The 12,474-nt window shown below is 39.0% G+C and overlaps 1 protein-coding gene across 2 annotated transcripts in view; it reads right to left on the bottom strand.

Annotated features, from left to right (window-relative positions):
- Window positions 1-12,474, bottom strand: part of Unc5c (unc-5 netrin receptor C) — a 372,474-nt gene that overhangs the window by 49,321 nt on the left and 310,679 nt on the right.

Genomic DNA, 12,474 nt, shown 5'->3' with positions numbered 1-12,474 from the left:
TTCGAAGGGAGAAAGCCATGGGAAGAAATAATAAGTCCAACTTATAACTGGTACCCAGTGTTCACTAAGATTTAATATTCTGCAGCGTATGAATTAATCAAATAATGTAGTACCGTTTGGATTAATCAAATGAAGATGAACATGAGTCTGTGAATTAAACATCCCTAGAAATACTCAGGGGTAGGAACTAGAGAGGAACCATAAGAATCACAATTAATTAGTTCAAAGTGAAGGTCTGGAAGACTTTAATGGTGAGGACGACTCTAAGACTGTGGGCAGCTCCTGGGCAGCGGGCGGACCTCTCTCTTCTCACCAGGTATTTACCTATTTGGGAGTTAATTCCGGAAGAACACACAATGCTACTTTAATGAAAGCGAGGCTTGCCAGAGCACAGATAGGTTTGCTCTGAATTAATATTTAATGCTTTATTTTAAAGCAATGATTGCAACCTCCTCCTCGGTTTTATAAATATTATATTCCTTATCCCAGTTGTCGGACTCCATGTATTAGTTTGGCTTTCATTTTTAAACATCTCTGTCTGGTAATAGCCTTTTTTCCATTTGCAGTCTGTGAACTCAATAAAAGGACAATTGGGACAAATGAGGCTTTAGAAACCCAAGGACTTAGGGCAAACCAGGTTTCCTGCTGCGGGAGGAATGCCAAGGGTGAAGCCCTTCTCTTGGAAGCAGGGATGCTACTCAAAGGAACCTTGAGAAACATTTTTTTGCATGTGATAGGTGTGGAATAGGAACTTAGAGATGGTCTGAGGTGGAAATGAAAAAGGTTGGTAAGCACTTATGGGGGCTTGACTGAATAAGCAGAAACTCCAAATCTCATGACAGGAAAGATTGAGTCCAGAGACAAATGACAGCCTCTGATATGTAGTTCCTGGTTTCCCCTGAAGCCTTTGTTCCAACTTCTCAGTAAGACTCCTGTTCTTGACAGGCAAAACAAAGACTAATAGAAATAAATATGTAGTTTTTCATTTCATTTTCTAATGTCCCATATTTATTTAGATCCAGACCACTCAATAACTAAATTTGTGTCATATGGGATGATTTTGAGACTGTAACTCCAGGCAAACAGTTAAGAATCCAGTCATTACCTCACTCAATCACTTGTTCAGTGGGTGCTATTGAATTCGACTACATTCTGAGTTCTAATGCAGTATGATAAGGCTTTCCTGCTGCCCCATAACTCTCATTCTGGAATACGCTTAGCAGGAAATACATACATGAATGACACAATAGACAGGATCATGTTTAATACTGAAAGTCTTCATTAGATGTCAAACACACAGGCTGATGCAGCTCAGTGGTGGGAGGCTCGCTTGTGCAAAGCCTTGGGGTTGATCCCCAGTGCTGAATATGTGCAGCATCAAGAATGGTGTTGCACACTTTCAATCTCTCCTTGGGAGGTAGAAGCAGGATGGTCAGAAGTTGAAGGTTATCGTCAGCTACATAGCAACTTCAAGAATAGCCTGGTGTACAAAAGACCTGTTCTAAATCATCATCGTCGTCGTCGTCGTCGTCGTCGTCGTCGTCGTCGTCGTCGTCGTCGTCGTCGTCGTCGTCGTCACCAACCTCACCGTCATCATAATACATAATATAGCAAGGCTATGTGGACCATTATTAGAGAAATAAGCAGCAGTAGGTCATGGAGGCCTACTGGTCCACCAAGAACTTTTAATTTTACTACAAACAAAATGAAAATTATGTGTTTGAAACATGAAAAAAGCCACTTTGGATTCTCTATAGAGATTGAATTACAGAAGGATCAGATCCATAATACATAATGCTTCTGTTAATGCATAGCTGGGAGATAGTTTTTAATACATCAATATAGTTAGTGAAGTATTTTCATTTGAAGTTGTTTTCAGTAAGACAAAATATTGAAAAAAACTAAATGTCTCATTCACTGTCAGTTCTTTTGCACAGTAAATTAGGATCAGTCTAGGCAAACTGGTAGTTTCCTACACGGGAAAACCTAAAATAGACCAATATTAAGTGTGCTCAGTGCCCCAATTTACTATGTCAGGGAAACACTGATAATGGATTTTTGGAGACAACTCTGTGAAACCTTTTCCATCCTTTTAAAAACATGTCTTTTTAAAAACATGTGGAAAACGCTCGTTAGGTAGCTGGATTCAAAGAAGAAATGATTGCTCTATCCCGTAAAGGAGGGACACGGGTGCATTTTCCAGAGTTTGTTTTTATGTTTCTCCATCTGATTCATCTCTACTCAGACAAGAGGGCACATTTTCTTCAGTTAACAAGGTAGCCCTCACAGTTATGAAGGATAACATGCCAGGTACAACACAGTACAAAACGGTGGTTTTATAGAGTCAATTCGGAAATTAGTTCCTATCTTGGGGATTTCATTTAACTTCTCTGAGACTTAAACTAAAGCCAAATGAAAGAACACCAGGGATGCTAGCCAGTCAACATAGTGAACTTGAGTTCATGGGCTTGAATTTGTCAGCCTGGTGGACTTCTGATAGAATCTAATCTCTACCATTTCTTAACCTGGTCCAATGACCTCTTCCCCAAGTGTCAGTGGACTATAGTACTTGCTTCCATAGCTGTAGAAAACAGAAATCAGATTTACAGAGTGCTTATAATCAATCAATAAATGACAAACAGTTACGGCCAATATCATTATGAAACACAATGTTAAGCTCTGTCGACATGCTGGGTTCTGAGATTGATTCCTGTACAGTGATTGTGGCCTAGTTAATGAGTGACCTCAGAAAACTTGCCTGAATTTCAGCTCCCTATTTACGGCAGAGCCAAGGAGCCCAGTTTCTCTGAGAAGCCACGGGCAATGCCCTCTTTTAAGTACTATATACTCTTTTACTGTCCCCGTTGAAAGAGGTTTGTGCTTGGCCTTTGTGGCTTCTGGCAACCATACAGTGATATGTTTCAGGAGCAAGCTTCCAGGAGCAGAGCGAAAACTGATACTGGCCTGATTTCTTAACCAAGATGCTCTTTTTCTCAGCAAGAGATTTGGAATGGGGCAGATTCTCATAATATCTGGGGGCTTGTTTTGGCACTTGGTAATTGAGGTCCAGGGTTACTTAATATCCTATAATGAGAGGAACATTCTTAGGAACAAAAAGCCCTCCATAACCTCAAACTCACATCACTCAGATTGGTACTTTCACCATCACAGGCAGGAGGCCCGGGGCAGGATGCAGTTGTCTTAGCATTTGAGCCTATATGGAACTAATTCAAGAGCAGGATAAAAAGGAGAACAACTCTTTATTCTTAAGGAAAATTTACTTTTAGAGAGGAAGTTTTCCTAACTTGGAGTACTATTTAATTATGCAGAAAAATAATTATTATTATATGCACTTATGTGTGTGTCTAAGTATTGGCACTTAGATACCTGAGCATATGTGTGGAGGTCAAGGAACAATATTCAGGAGACAGTTCTTTCTGCCACCATCGGATTGGGTGTCAGACTCAGGCCCTCAGGCTGCCCTTGCCCTTGCCTGCCCTTAGGTCCTCTTGTTGGCCCTCATCGTGGAAAATGTTTTTCAAGAAAGGTGCAAATAACTTGAAAGCAAGAGCAGGTGTCTTGAACAATTTGTGTAATGCTCCCTTGGCTCCAAAACCATCTCACAATTGTCCATCATTTCAAGAGATCACACTGTCTAAGCTCTTCCCATCAAGTTGGCTGGGGCTCAAGGTTAGACATAATTCCAAAAGCATTCATGTTTAAATTCAAATGAAATGGTTTCAGCCACTCTTTGTCAATTATGTTGATGTCTCAGTTTTGTCTTGCTTAACCCCAGGGTGTCTTCTTCTTATTTGTGCCAATATTTCTAAGTGATGTCCAACGGTTATGAAAACCAAGGCCTAAAAGATATATCTTACTATCTTAAGATGAAAAGAGATAGTTCTTTGGTTTTAAATTTCAGTAACAAAACATAATCTGAGAGTATGCTCAGTACTTAAGATCTTTATAGTTACTTCTCTGAATTCAGGCTATTTAGTGGGGAGATTTCATTTGGGCATTATCAGAAACAGGGCTAGAATTTCTACCTCCCCCCAAAAAGCAACTACTTTTATTTTCTAGTTTTTCCAAAAACGGATTGCTTTCAGTGATATATGAATATTAGATGATACTAAAAATCATCCTAGCCTTATGACTATAATAGTTTGATATTAACTACTTTTATGCTATAAGTAATATTTTCATACACGACTTATTGTGATGGTCAATTTTGATTGTCAATATTACAGGATTTAGAGTCACCATGGGAACAAATCTATGGACATATTTAGAAGGAAAATATGAATATAGATGCTGAAGGAATTAAAACTCTTTACATTTGGAACCAAGCTAGTCCAAATTGAGATGGTCTGATATTTTTGGGAAAGGCATTTAAGCTCAGGTTATCTACTCTTAAGTGTGGGTAGTAGAAAGCTTCTTACAACATGGAGGCCAGTGATTCAGATACATAGGACAGTCACCACACCCTAGGAAACCTCCTGTCTCCATCTCCCCAGCCCTGGGACTACAAGCATGCATCACTGTTTGGGTGTCATGGGTCAACAGTCACGTCCTCCAGCATGCATGGTATCCTTCCAGCCCCAGAAAAATCAAACAACACAGCAGTAAGACCCAGTAAAGGAGCTCATATTATAAAAGGAATAAAAGTAGAGAGAGGGTTGGGTTTATGTAGTGGCTCCAACCTTTGCATATGGGACTCAGGAAGGTGAGTAGTTTCTTTTGTGGGGGTGGGGGGCATCAGTAGTTTCTATTCAGTGTTTCAATTTCTTACTTTGCCTAATAGAGCAATTATTAGTGGTAGTCAAAAGACCCATCTAGGGAGTTGATTTTTCTATCTTTTGAGTATTAATTATGTTAAGCTCCAGTCAATTTGGTCTTCATTTGTCCATGTCTGACATTGAGGACTACAGTCAGGAACAATTTCAGCTACAGCTTAACAGTGTTTTATGATATTAAAACAGAATAGGATTAACACTAAAACTGAAAGTCCTTTAACTATAAAAATAAGGTCTGGTAATTGCAGGTGCTCTAAAATTTGAGAACTCCTGACATAGACTTAGGGAATACTTAAGAGGAAAGTGTGCGTGCAGATGCTGTAGGAATTAAAATTCTACATTTAGAGCCAAGCTAGCCCAGATAGAGGTGCTATGGTATTAAGTATTCTCGCCTGCCTCCATGGTTTACTTACTGCCACCGGATATGGCATTTCTCATATTATTATAGCATGCACACATAGGCTTCAGGATGTTTGAGACCTTTAGAGAAGAGGACCAATCCTTCTCTGAGATGGTGGTGACACCATGACTTAACAGTCGCACCACATAATCCAACAGTTGGCAAGCCTGCTCCATGGTCTTTGCAAGTTTGCACTTCTTTTGCTTCATTTGGTTTATGTTTGAGACAAGATCTTAAGGGGTGGCTCATTGTGGTCTACAACACTCCAAGTAGCCTAAGCTGGCCTCAGCCTCAGGTTTCTTGCCTTACCTTCCCAAGTGCCTGGATTATAGGCATGAGTCACCATATCTGGCTCAAACTAATGTCCTCAAATCACCAAATTTCAGTTAGTTTAGTTGTATTTATCTATTGGACATACACTCAGGAGGAAACATTCCAAGACTTTTTTATTTCTCTTTAAGATCTGATCTTTAGAAGAATCTGCTCCAGGTGCCCCTTTTCTTGACCTGCCTGTCTGGTCTGTGTGCCTGTGGTGATTGCACTCTGACCTCACATGTTGGACACTCGCATCTCAATCACATTTCTTCTGATGCAAATTTTCTTGTTAAGCCTCAAGAGTGATTCAAAGATAAACATGCCCAGGTTCTTTTTTTTTTTTTTTTTTTTTACCTCCTCCCAAGTCAGGGCTTATTTTATAAACCCATCAGAGCACTAATGATGTCAAAGGTCAGGTTTGTTAAAAACACACAAGGTCGTTTTCTATAATTCACCTACTCTTCTGAGGGTTCATTATTGACGGTGGGGGGGGGGGCTTACACAAATCCAAGCAACTGAATATGTAAAATTGAAGACATGACAAAAGAAAAGTGGACAGGAACATTTTCTTGTAGGTGTCAGGCAGCTGAGGTACCTGTGGCTACCTGTTGCTCTTTTTCAGGGGACACTCGCCATGCCACATTAAGTTGGTTCATGGCCTTGTTTGTAACAGTTGCCAGCACACATTCTAAAAACAGGCAGTAGATGATTATTAGCCCAGCAGGAAGAAGGGCTTATTCCAGGACTCATAGTGGATATAGCATAATCGCCTGAAATTCGTCTTGGGTTTACCAGAAGCAAACAAGCTTATGTATGTGTCAGAGGCCCAAGTGCTCTTATGTTGGACAATCCAAAGCCACCAATGTTTTAAAAGAAGAAGAGAACGTTAGTACGTTCAGGGTGGTCGACACTTGTCATGACTCCATCCTAACAAAAACTTTAGACAGAAAGAGTAAAACAGTATGGAATCCTGAACTAACATGATTTAGTCCTAAAGAGTATCAGCCAATCTGATGACTTTTTGTGCTAAAATAAAAGTCAGCTGAGCACCCTCCCCCTAAGCCCATTTTGCTCTGACTGTGTAGTGGCATTTTTCTCAGCCCTATGTAGCTCCATCATTCCTGATCTCTCAGGGCGACCCCCAGGGGTGAAAGCTCTTGCTTTTGTCTCCTCACACTGACCTCTTTGGGCTCCATAGGTGCGCATCGGGTTTCTGTGGCCTAAAGTTTCTGACCACATCCATGCTTTCAAAAGCCGGAAAATGTTTTACCAGAAAAGTCGAAAGGCAGACCACACTGATTATGCTTGGAGACTATCGAGGACTGTGTTGGGCAGGAAGTTCATGGGCAGAATATTTATTTGCCATCTGGGACACCGCGCATATCAAGAACTATAGAAACCCAGCTATGACATCAACTTCTAACTTCAGATAAAAAAGTGCTCACTGTCTAACACTCAAGCTACGCTTTCTTCCCATACTGCTGTGTTGACAAGAATTTCGCTGCAAAGCGACTAGCACCTTGGCAAGTGCCCACCGCAGGCAGTTATAAACACATCATTCCGCAGCCGGGGACGGAGGTTTGTGAGGTAAATGATTACCCTATGTTATAAGCGCCTGGTGTTGCAGGAGCCTGGTATGCAGCGTGTCCACACTGAAATTTACATGCAGAGAGTTCTGCCACTTCCTCTGGCGAGAACCGATGGAAGAGCCAAGCCGTGTCACATGCAAATGTTTTAATGAGTAAAAAGTGATAAATGTGCACAACACTCTAAACATTTTAATTTCCCAGAGTCAGGGGCTTCACTGATATAGGCTGTTCCAGGCAGTTCTGGTTTGGCAACGGCAAGTTATAATTTGTCTATAGCATAAACTCTCTTCAGCAAGAAGGAGTTCCAAGGTCACATGTAGACTCTTACACATACCAGCGTGGAAATTCACATTTAAATGGGATTCAAAGATAAAATTCACAGGAATGTACCAATTTAGTCCACATGTAAAACCACACTACAGTTAGTCTTTGGATGACTATTTGTCATCCAAAGGAAGGGAAACATGGATGAAACTATTATATGACATTACGTGCTCTTGAGAAAACCAATGTATTCAACGTAAAACAAGCCCATTTGTTGGTTTTAGCATTTTAAAGAGATTTCTGATGGGCCTTGCTATTATTTTGTTCTCTGCACGTGTGTCTTTCTGTTTCTTTCTCTATTGTTCTGAGCCATCGAATCATCTCATGTAACCTTATTTCAAGTACAGGCAGTAGGTTCCTTTTTGCAGTGTTCAGATAATAAAGAAGCTGGAGTATTTGAACAGAGAATCAGTGCAGGAGTCCCTACAGCACGGCCTTCTTAATACACATTATTGCATGAAAACTTTGAAATTGGTTGGGAACTTTATTTCTCTATCGCATCACAACAGCCAGATAGATGTTTTTTCTTATTTTCAATATGAAAAATCCTATCTTTGCAGTTTTTTGTTGTTTGATATAATTTGTACTGGTCAATGTACTAAAATACTGAAGCGTTTGAAATGATTTCACTCTTTTCCAAAAGTAATAGTGTGCATTCAAAAAGGTCCTGTTTCTTTGGAGGTTATTTAGAGACTCCAATGCTTTGAATTACCTTTGCTAGTATATTTTAGTACAGTCACACTTATCTCTCAGCGTTTTGGTTTGAAGGGACCAATGTGTTGTCTCTAAGTCCCAACTGCTTGTTTTGTTTTAGGTCAATAAGTCTATGCTTCTCTCTCTCTCTCTCTCTCTCTCTCTCTCTCTCTCTCTCTCTCTCTCTCTCTCTCTCTCTCTCTGATCTTAAAATGAACAGATATGTGTGGATTGCCTAAATTTAGTGGAGCTTTGGCAACATCTTAAATATTTGGCTCCCTGTTGCACAGATGTCACTTCACAGCATCGCACAATGACTCTGATAAACCAGCATTCTAAGAATAAGTGTGTTTACAAGCACTGGGTAATATGAACATGACAGGAAACTGGGAAATACTAGAAAACCATAATTTAATCCTAAAGCCCCAGGTCTTCAAACTACATGATTTACTAGCTTTTAGTATCTCTTGCCAAACTTGTTTTTCTACAACTAGACCTTTCTCTGAGTATTTTATTAAACACTGTTATTAATGATCTAACTGAATCAACATGACAAAGATCTCAAGACAAACCACCAATATTGCTACCTCTCAGATTGAGGGGCTCCAGATTTAGATCATGTCAGGACACTATTCTTCCTTTAACATTTCTTCCTGAAAATGCCATTTATAACTAGACACGCAATGGGAGACCAAGTATAAAATGAATGTGCAGAACAGAAATCATATAGGAAAACATACTTATGATCTCATAAACCCAGGAATAGAATAATTTTCAGTAATCTTTCCTTAAGCTCACTTTTCTATAGCTATAGAAAAATACATATATAAATTCCAAACCTGCTTTTCTGGGTTCGGATTATGAAAATACTTTAGTGCACGCATCCTTATATACTTCTTAGACACTACAATTTCTTTTTTTCTTTAGGACTGTGTGTGCTCAGGTTTGGAAAGAGCACCCACCGCCTGTGGTATTACCTGAATAAGACCCACACTCAATCAGTCCAGTGCAAACATTCAGCATAGAGAAAGGGCCCCGGAGGTCCTACCCTCACTTGAAGAGCTCTTGGCAGTTCCTTGATGCTGGGGAAATGAGAGCTACTTTTTTGTGGTGTGTGGCCATTGGTGGGATGCCATAGTGGATAATTTCACACACGTGTATGAGTAACATTAATTGGCCTCAATTGTTTTACACACACACACACACACACACACACACACACACACTCACACAAACCTGGGAGTGAGGTGTTGAGGGGAGCTGTAGGGAGCTGTAGGGAGGAGTTAGAGGAAGGATAAGATCAGGATATTTGGTATAGACAAGAATTGCTCAAAGAATTTTAAAAGCGCTTTATAATAATAAAAATAGGAACAAATACAAGTCTATAGATATATGTGACATATACATATATATGTAGTGTTTCTATTAATTCCTTGACATGTATTCATCCAATTAAGATTGGTTTATTTATGGTGGGTGGGTGGCCCCATCACTCAACTTGGGGGCCATGCCTATCCACTCAAAAATATTAATTCAGAATTCCTCCTGTCAAAAGAAAATGCAGGGACAAAGAGTAGAGCAGAAACTGGAGGAAAGGCCACCCAGAGACTGCCCCATCTAGGGATCCACCCATCAGCTGACACCAAACCCAGACACTATTGTTAATAGAAATGCTTACTGACAGGAGTTCCATATAGCTGTCCCCTGAGAGACTCTGCCAGAACCTGACAAATACAGATATGGAAGTACACAGCTAAGTATTGGATTGAGCGCGGGGACCTCAATGGGGAAGTTAGGGCAAGGACTGTAGGAGCTGAAGGGGTTTGCAACCTCATAGGAAGGATGACAATATCAACCAACCAGACCTTCCCATGAACTAAAGAGTTTGGGACTAAACCATGAACCATAGAGTACAGAGGGACTACCCCTGGCTCCAGCTGGATATGTAGTAGAGGATTGCCTTATCTAGCATTACTGGGAAGGGCCCCTTGGTCTGTGGAGACTAGATGACCCAGGAGAGGGGAATGCTAGGCCACTGAGGCAAGAATGAGTGGGTGTGGGGTAGCACCCTCATAGAGGCAGGGGGAGGGAGGAAAGGATAGGGAGCTTATGGAGGGGAAAACATTTGACATATAAATAAATAAAATAACAAATAAAAATAATTTTAAAAAGATTGGCATATTATAATTTACATTTTCCTGAAATAATTATGACAATCTGAATTTCTACTAGTAAAACATAAGTCTTTATGACAAATGCCTCAACATTTAGCATAATCACCTATTCAAAATACTAGATAATCTTATAACTGATCCTCAAAACACTCTCTCACTCTCTTGCAATCTCTCTCTCTCTCTCTTTCTCTCTCTCTCTCTCTCTCTGTGTGTGTGTGAGAGAGAGAGAGAAAGAGAGAAGAGAGAGAAAGAAAGAGAGGTGTTCATGTGTGTGATACACATATGTGTCCATTTACAGAGGTTAGAAGTCAACACTGATTATGTTCCTCTGTTGTTAACTTGAGGATCTGAGATGTAGTCTCTTCACGAAGATATGTTAGGAAACCATCAGAAGCTTGGAAACCAATAAAAAATTACTTCAAAGGCAAATTAAACATTTTAAATGTATACTATCCAAGCAAATTAACTGTATAAATTAGAAGTATGAATAAAATAGTAAGTAATATGTACTTAGGAATAATAAAAAATGAAACTAAATATTGGTCAAAACAGATTTAATCAGTTATTTAAAATAGACATAAGTTCTGTGTTTTAATTTTTAATCTTTCTCAGTATGATTTAAGCATTGGATTTATCAAAAACATAAAATTAGATTTCTATAGGTTTTAAAGTTTTATTGATGAGGTGCGTTTAGTTCACTTATATTGTTCTTGAAATGTGTATATTTCTTTCTGCCATCTTCCTTATTGTTGTATGTACAAGGCCTTATTTTTCTTTTGTACTCTTTATGTTTTTAAACTTGAGTTTATGTATTCAATTCATACATTTATAAAGCCTTACCATTATATCTGGATCACTTGTGTCAATAAAATTAGATGTTAAAAGTGTTAGTATTTTTTCTAGGATAATAGATGGAATTTTGAAATGCTATCTTAGTTCTAGCTTCTTCTATTTTATATCAGTATCATTTACTTTCCCTTTAATTTCCGCTAGCCCTCAATTATTCTTCGAGGACACCAATGCTTAGTTTAGATTTTGTTACTCACATAGTGAGTTTTATGAGAAGCAAATGAATACTTTGTTGCTTATTTATCTGCCAAGCTCTTTCAATGTTGCTTTCTTGATAACTAAATGTCAGATTTGCTCGGGTCACAGTGGCCCCACTCTTGCTCACAGAACCTACTTTTATTTCATCTGTTTCCTTCACTTAGATCTCTCTCTTGATTTTCCCTTCACCATTATCTACAGCTCAATCTAATTTGATTATTAGTCTTTTATGGAGTTTCAAATTTTAATCATTGCATTTCATTCTTTCAACATTCCATTTGATTTCTCTAAATTTACCCATCTGTATAAAAAAGATTCTATGTGTTCATTGTGACATAGAGTTACTTGATACTTTTATTTACTGTTTATTTTAATTCAGGTTGTCCTGAGTCCCTGTGATTAGAATGTTTACTTGTTTGTTCTGTTGGAGGTTGTCCCTTACACTTAATCTAAGGGACGTTAAACTTCATTATTTCATTTGATTTCTGGAATAGCCTCCTTTTGTCATAGACGAATACACTGATATTGCAGAGGGGACCTGTGTAGCAACTTGCTGTCTGCTATGCTCGTCAGAAGCAGCTCCAAGGATAGCTTTCTGGTTTTTGTTTACTGAAGAATATCTTAAGCTCCACACTACAACTGTGTATAACTCTGTGGTTTCACTATAGACTTCACTTAAATGAAGACTTTATTTTTTCTTTTCTTTACCATGATTTTCTTTAGGTGTCCTTGGAATGGTGGGCAGAAAAGTTCTAGTTATTTTTCATTCTTGGCAACAATGAATGAATTACAGATTTATTCTGAGTCCTTGTTCCAAGTCTCAGCCCAATTCTTTCACAAAGATTCTGACCCCAAGCCAAATCCTGACTCCCATGTACTCTAAGACCCAATCATGTCCATTTTGGCTCTTGGCCATTTTGGCATCTCTAACAGCCTCTTCTCCGTTTCCCTTATAATTGCCTTCCTGGCACATGTAGATTGTCCTCCCTTCTTTCTGTCTCTCTGTCTCTCTCTCTGTCTCTATCTCTCTCTATGTATCTCTGTCATATCTCTCTCTCTTTCTCTCTCTCTGTATATATATATATATATATATATATATATATATATATATATATGTAGTAATCATGTTTAAAACTAAT

This window comes from Rattus norvegicus, chromosome 2, assembly GCF_021556685.1.
Source record: "Rattus norvegicus strain SHRSP/BbbUtx chromosome 2, alternate assembly SHRSP_T2T, whole genome shotgun sequence".
Lineage (NCBI taxonomy): Eukaryota > Metazoa > Chordata > Mammalia > Rodentia > Muridae > Rattus > Rattus norvegicus.
This window is presented reverse-complemented; position numbering and strand designations above follow the sequence as displayed.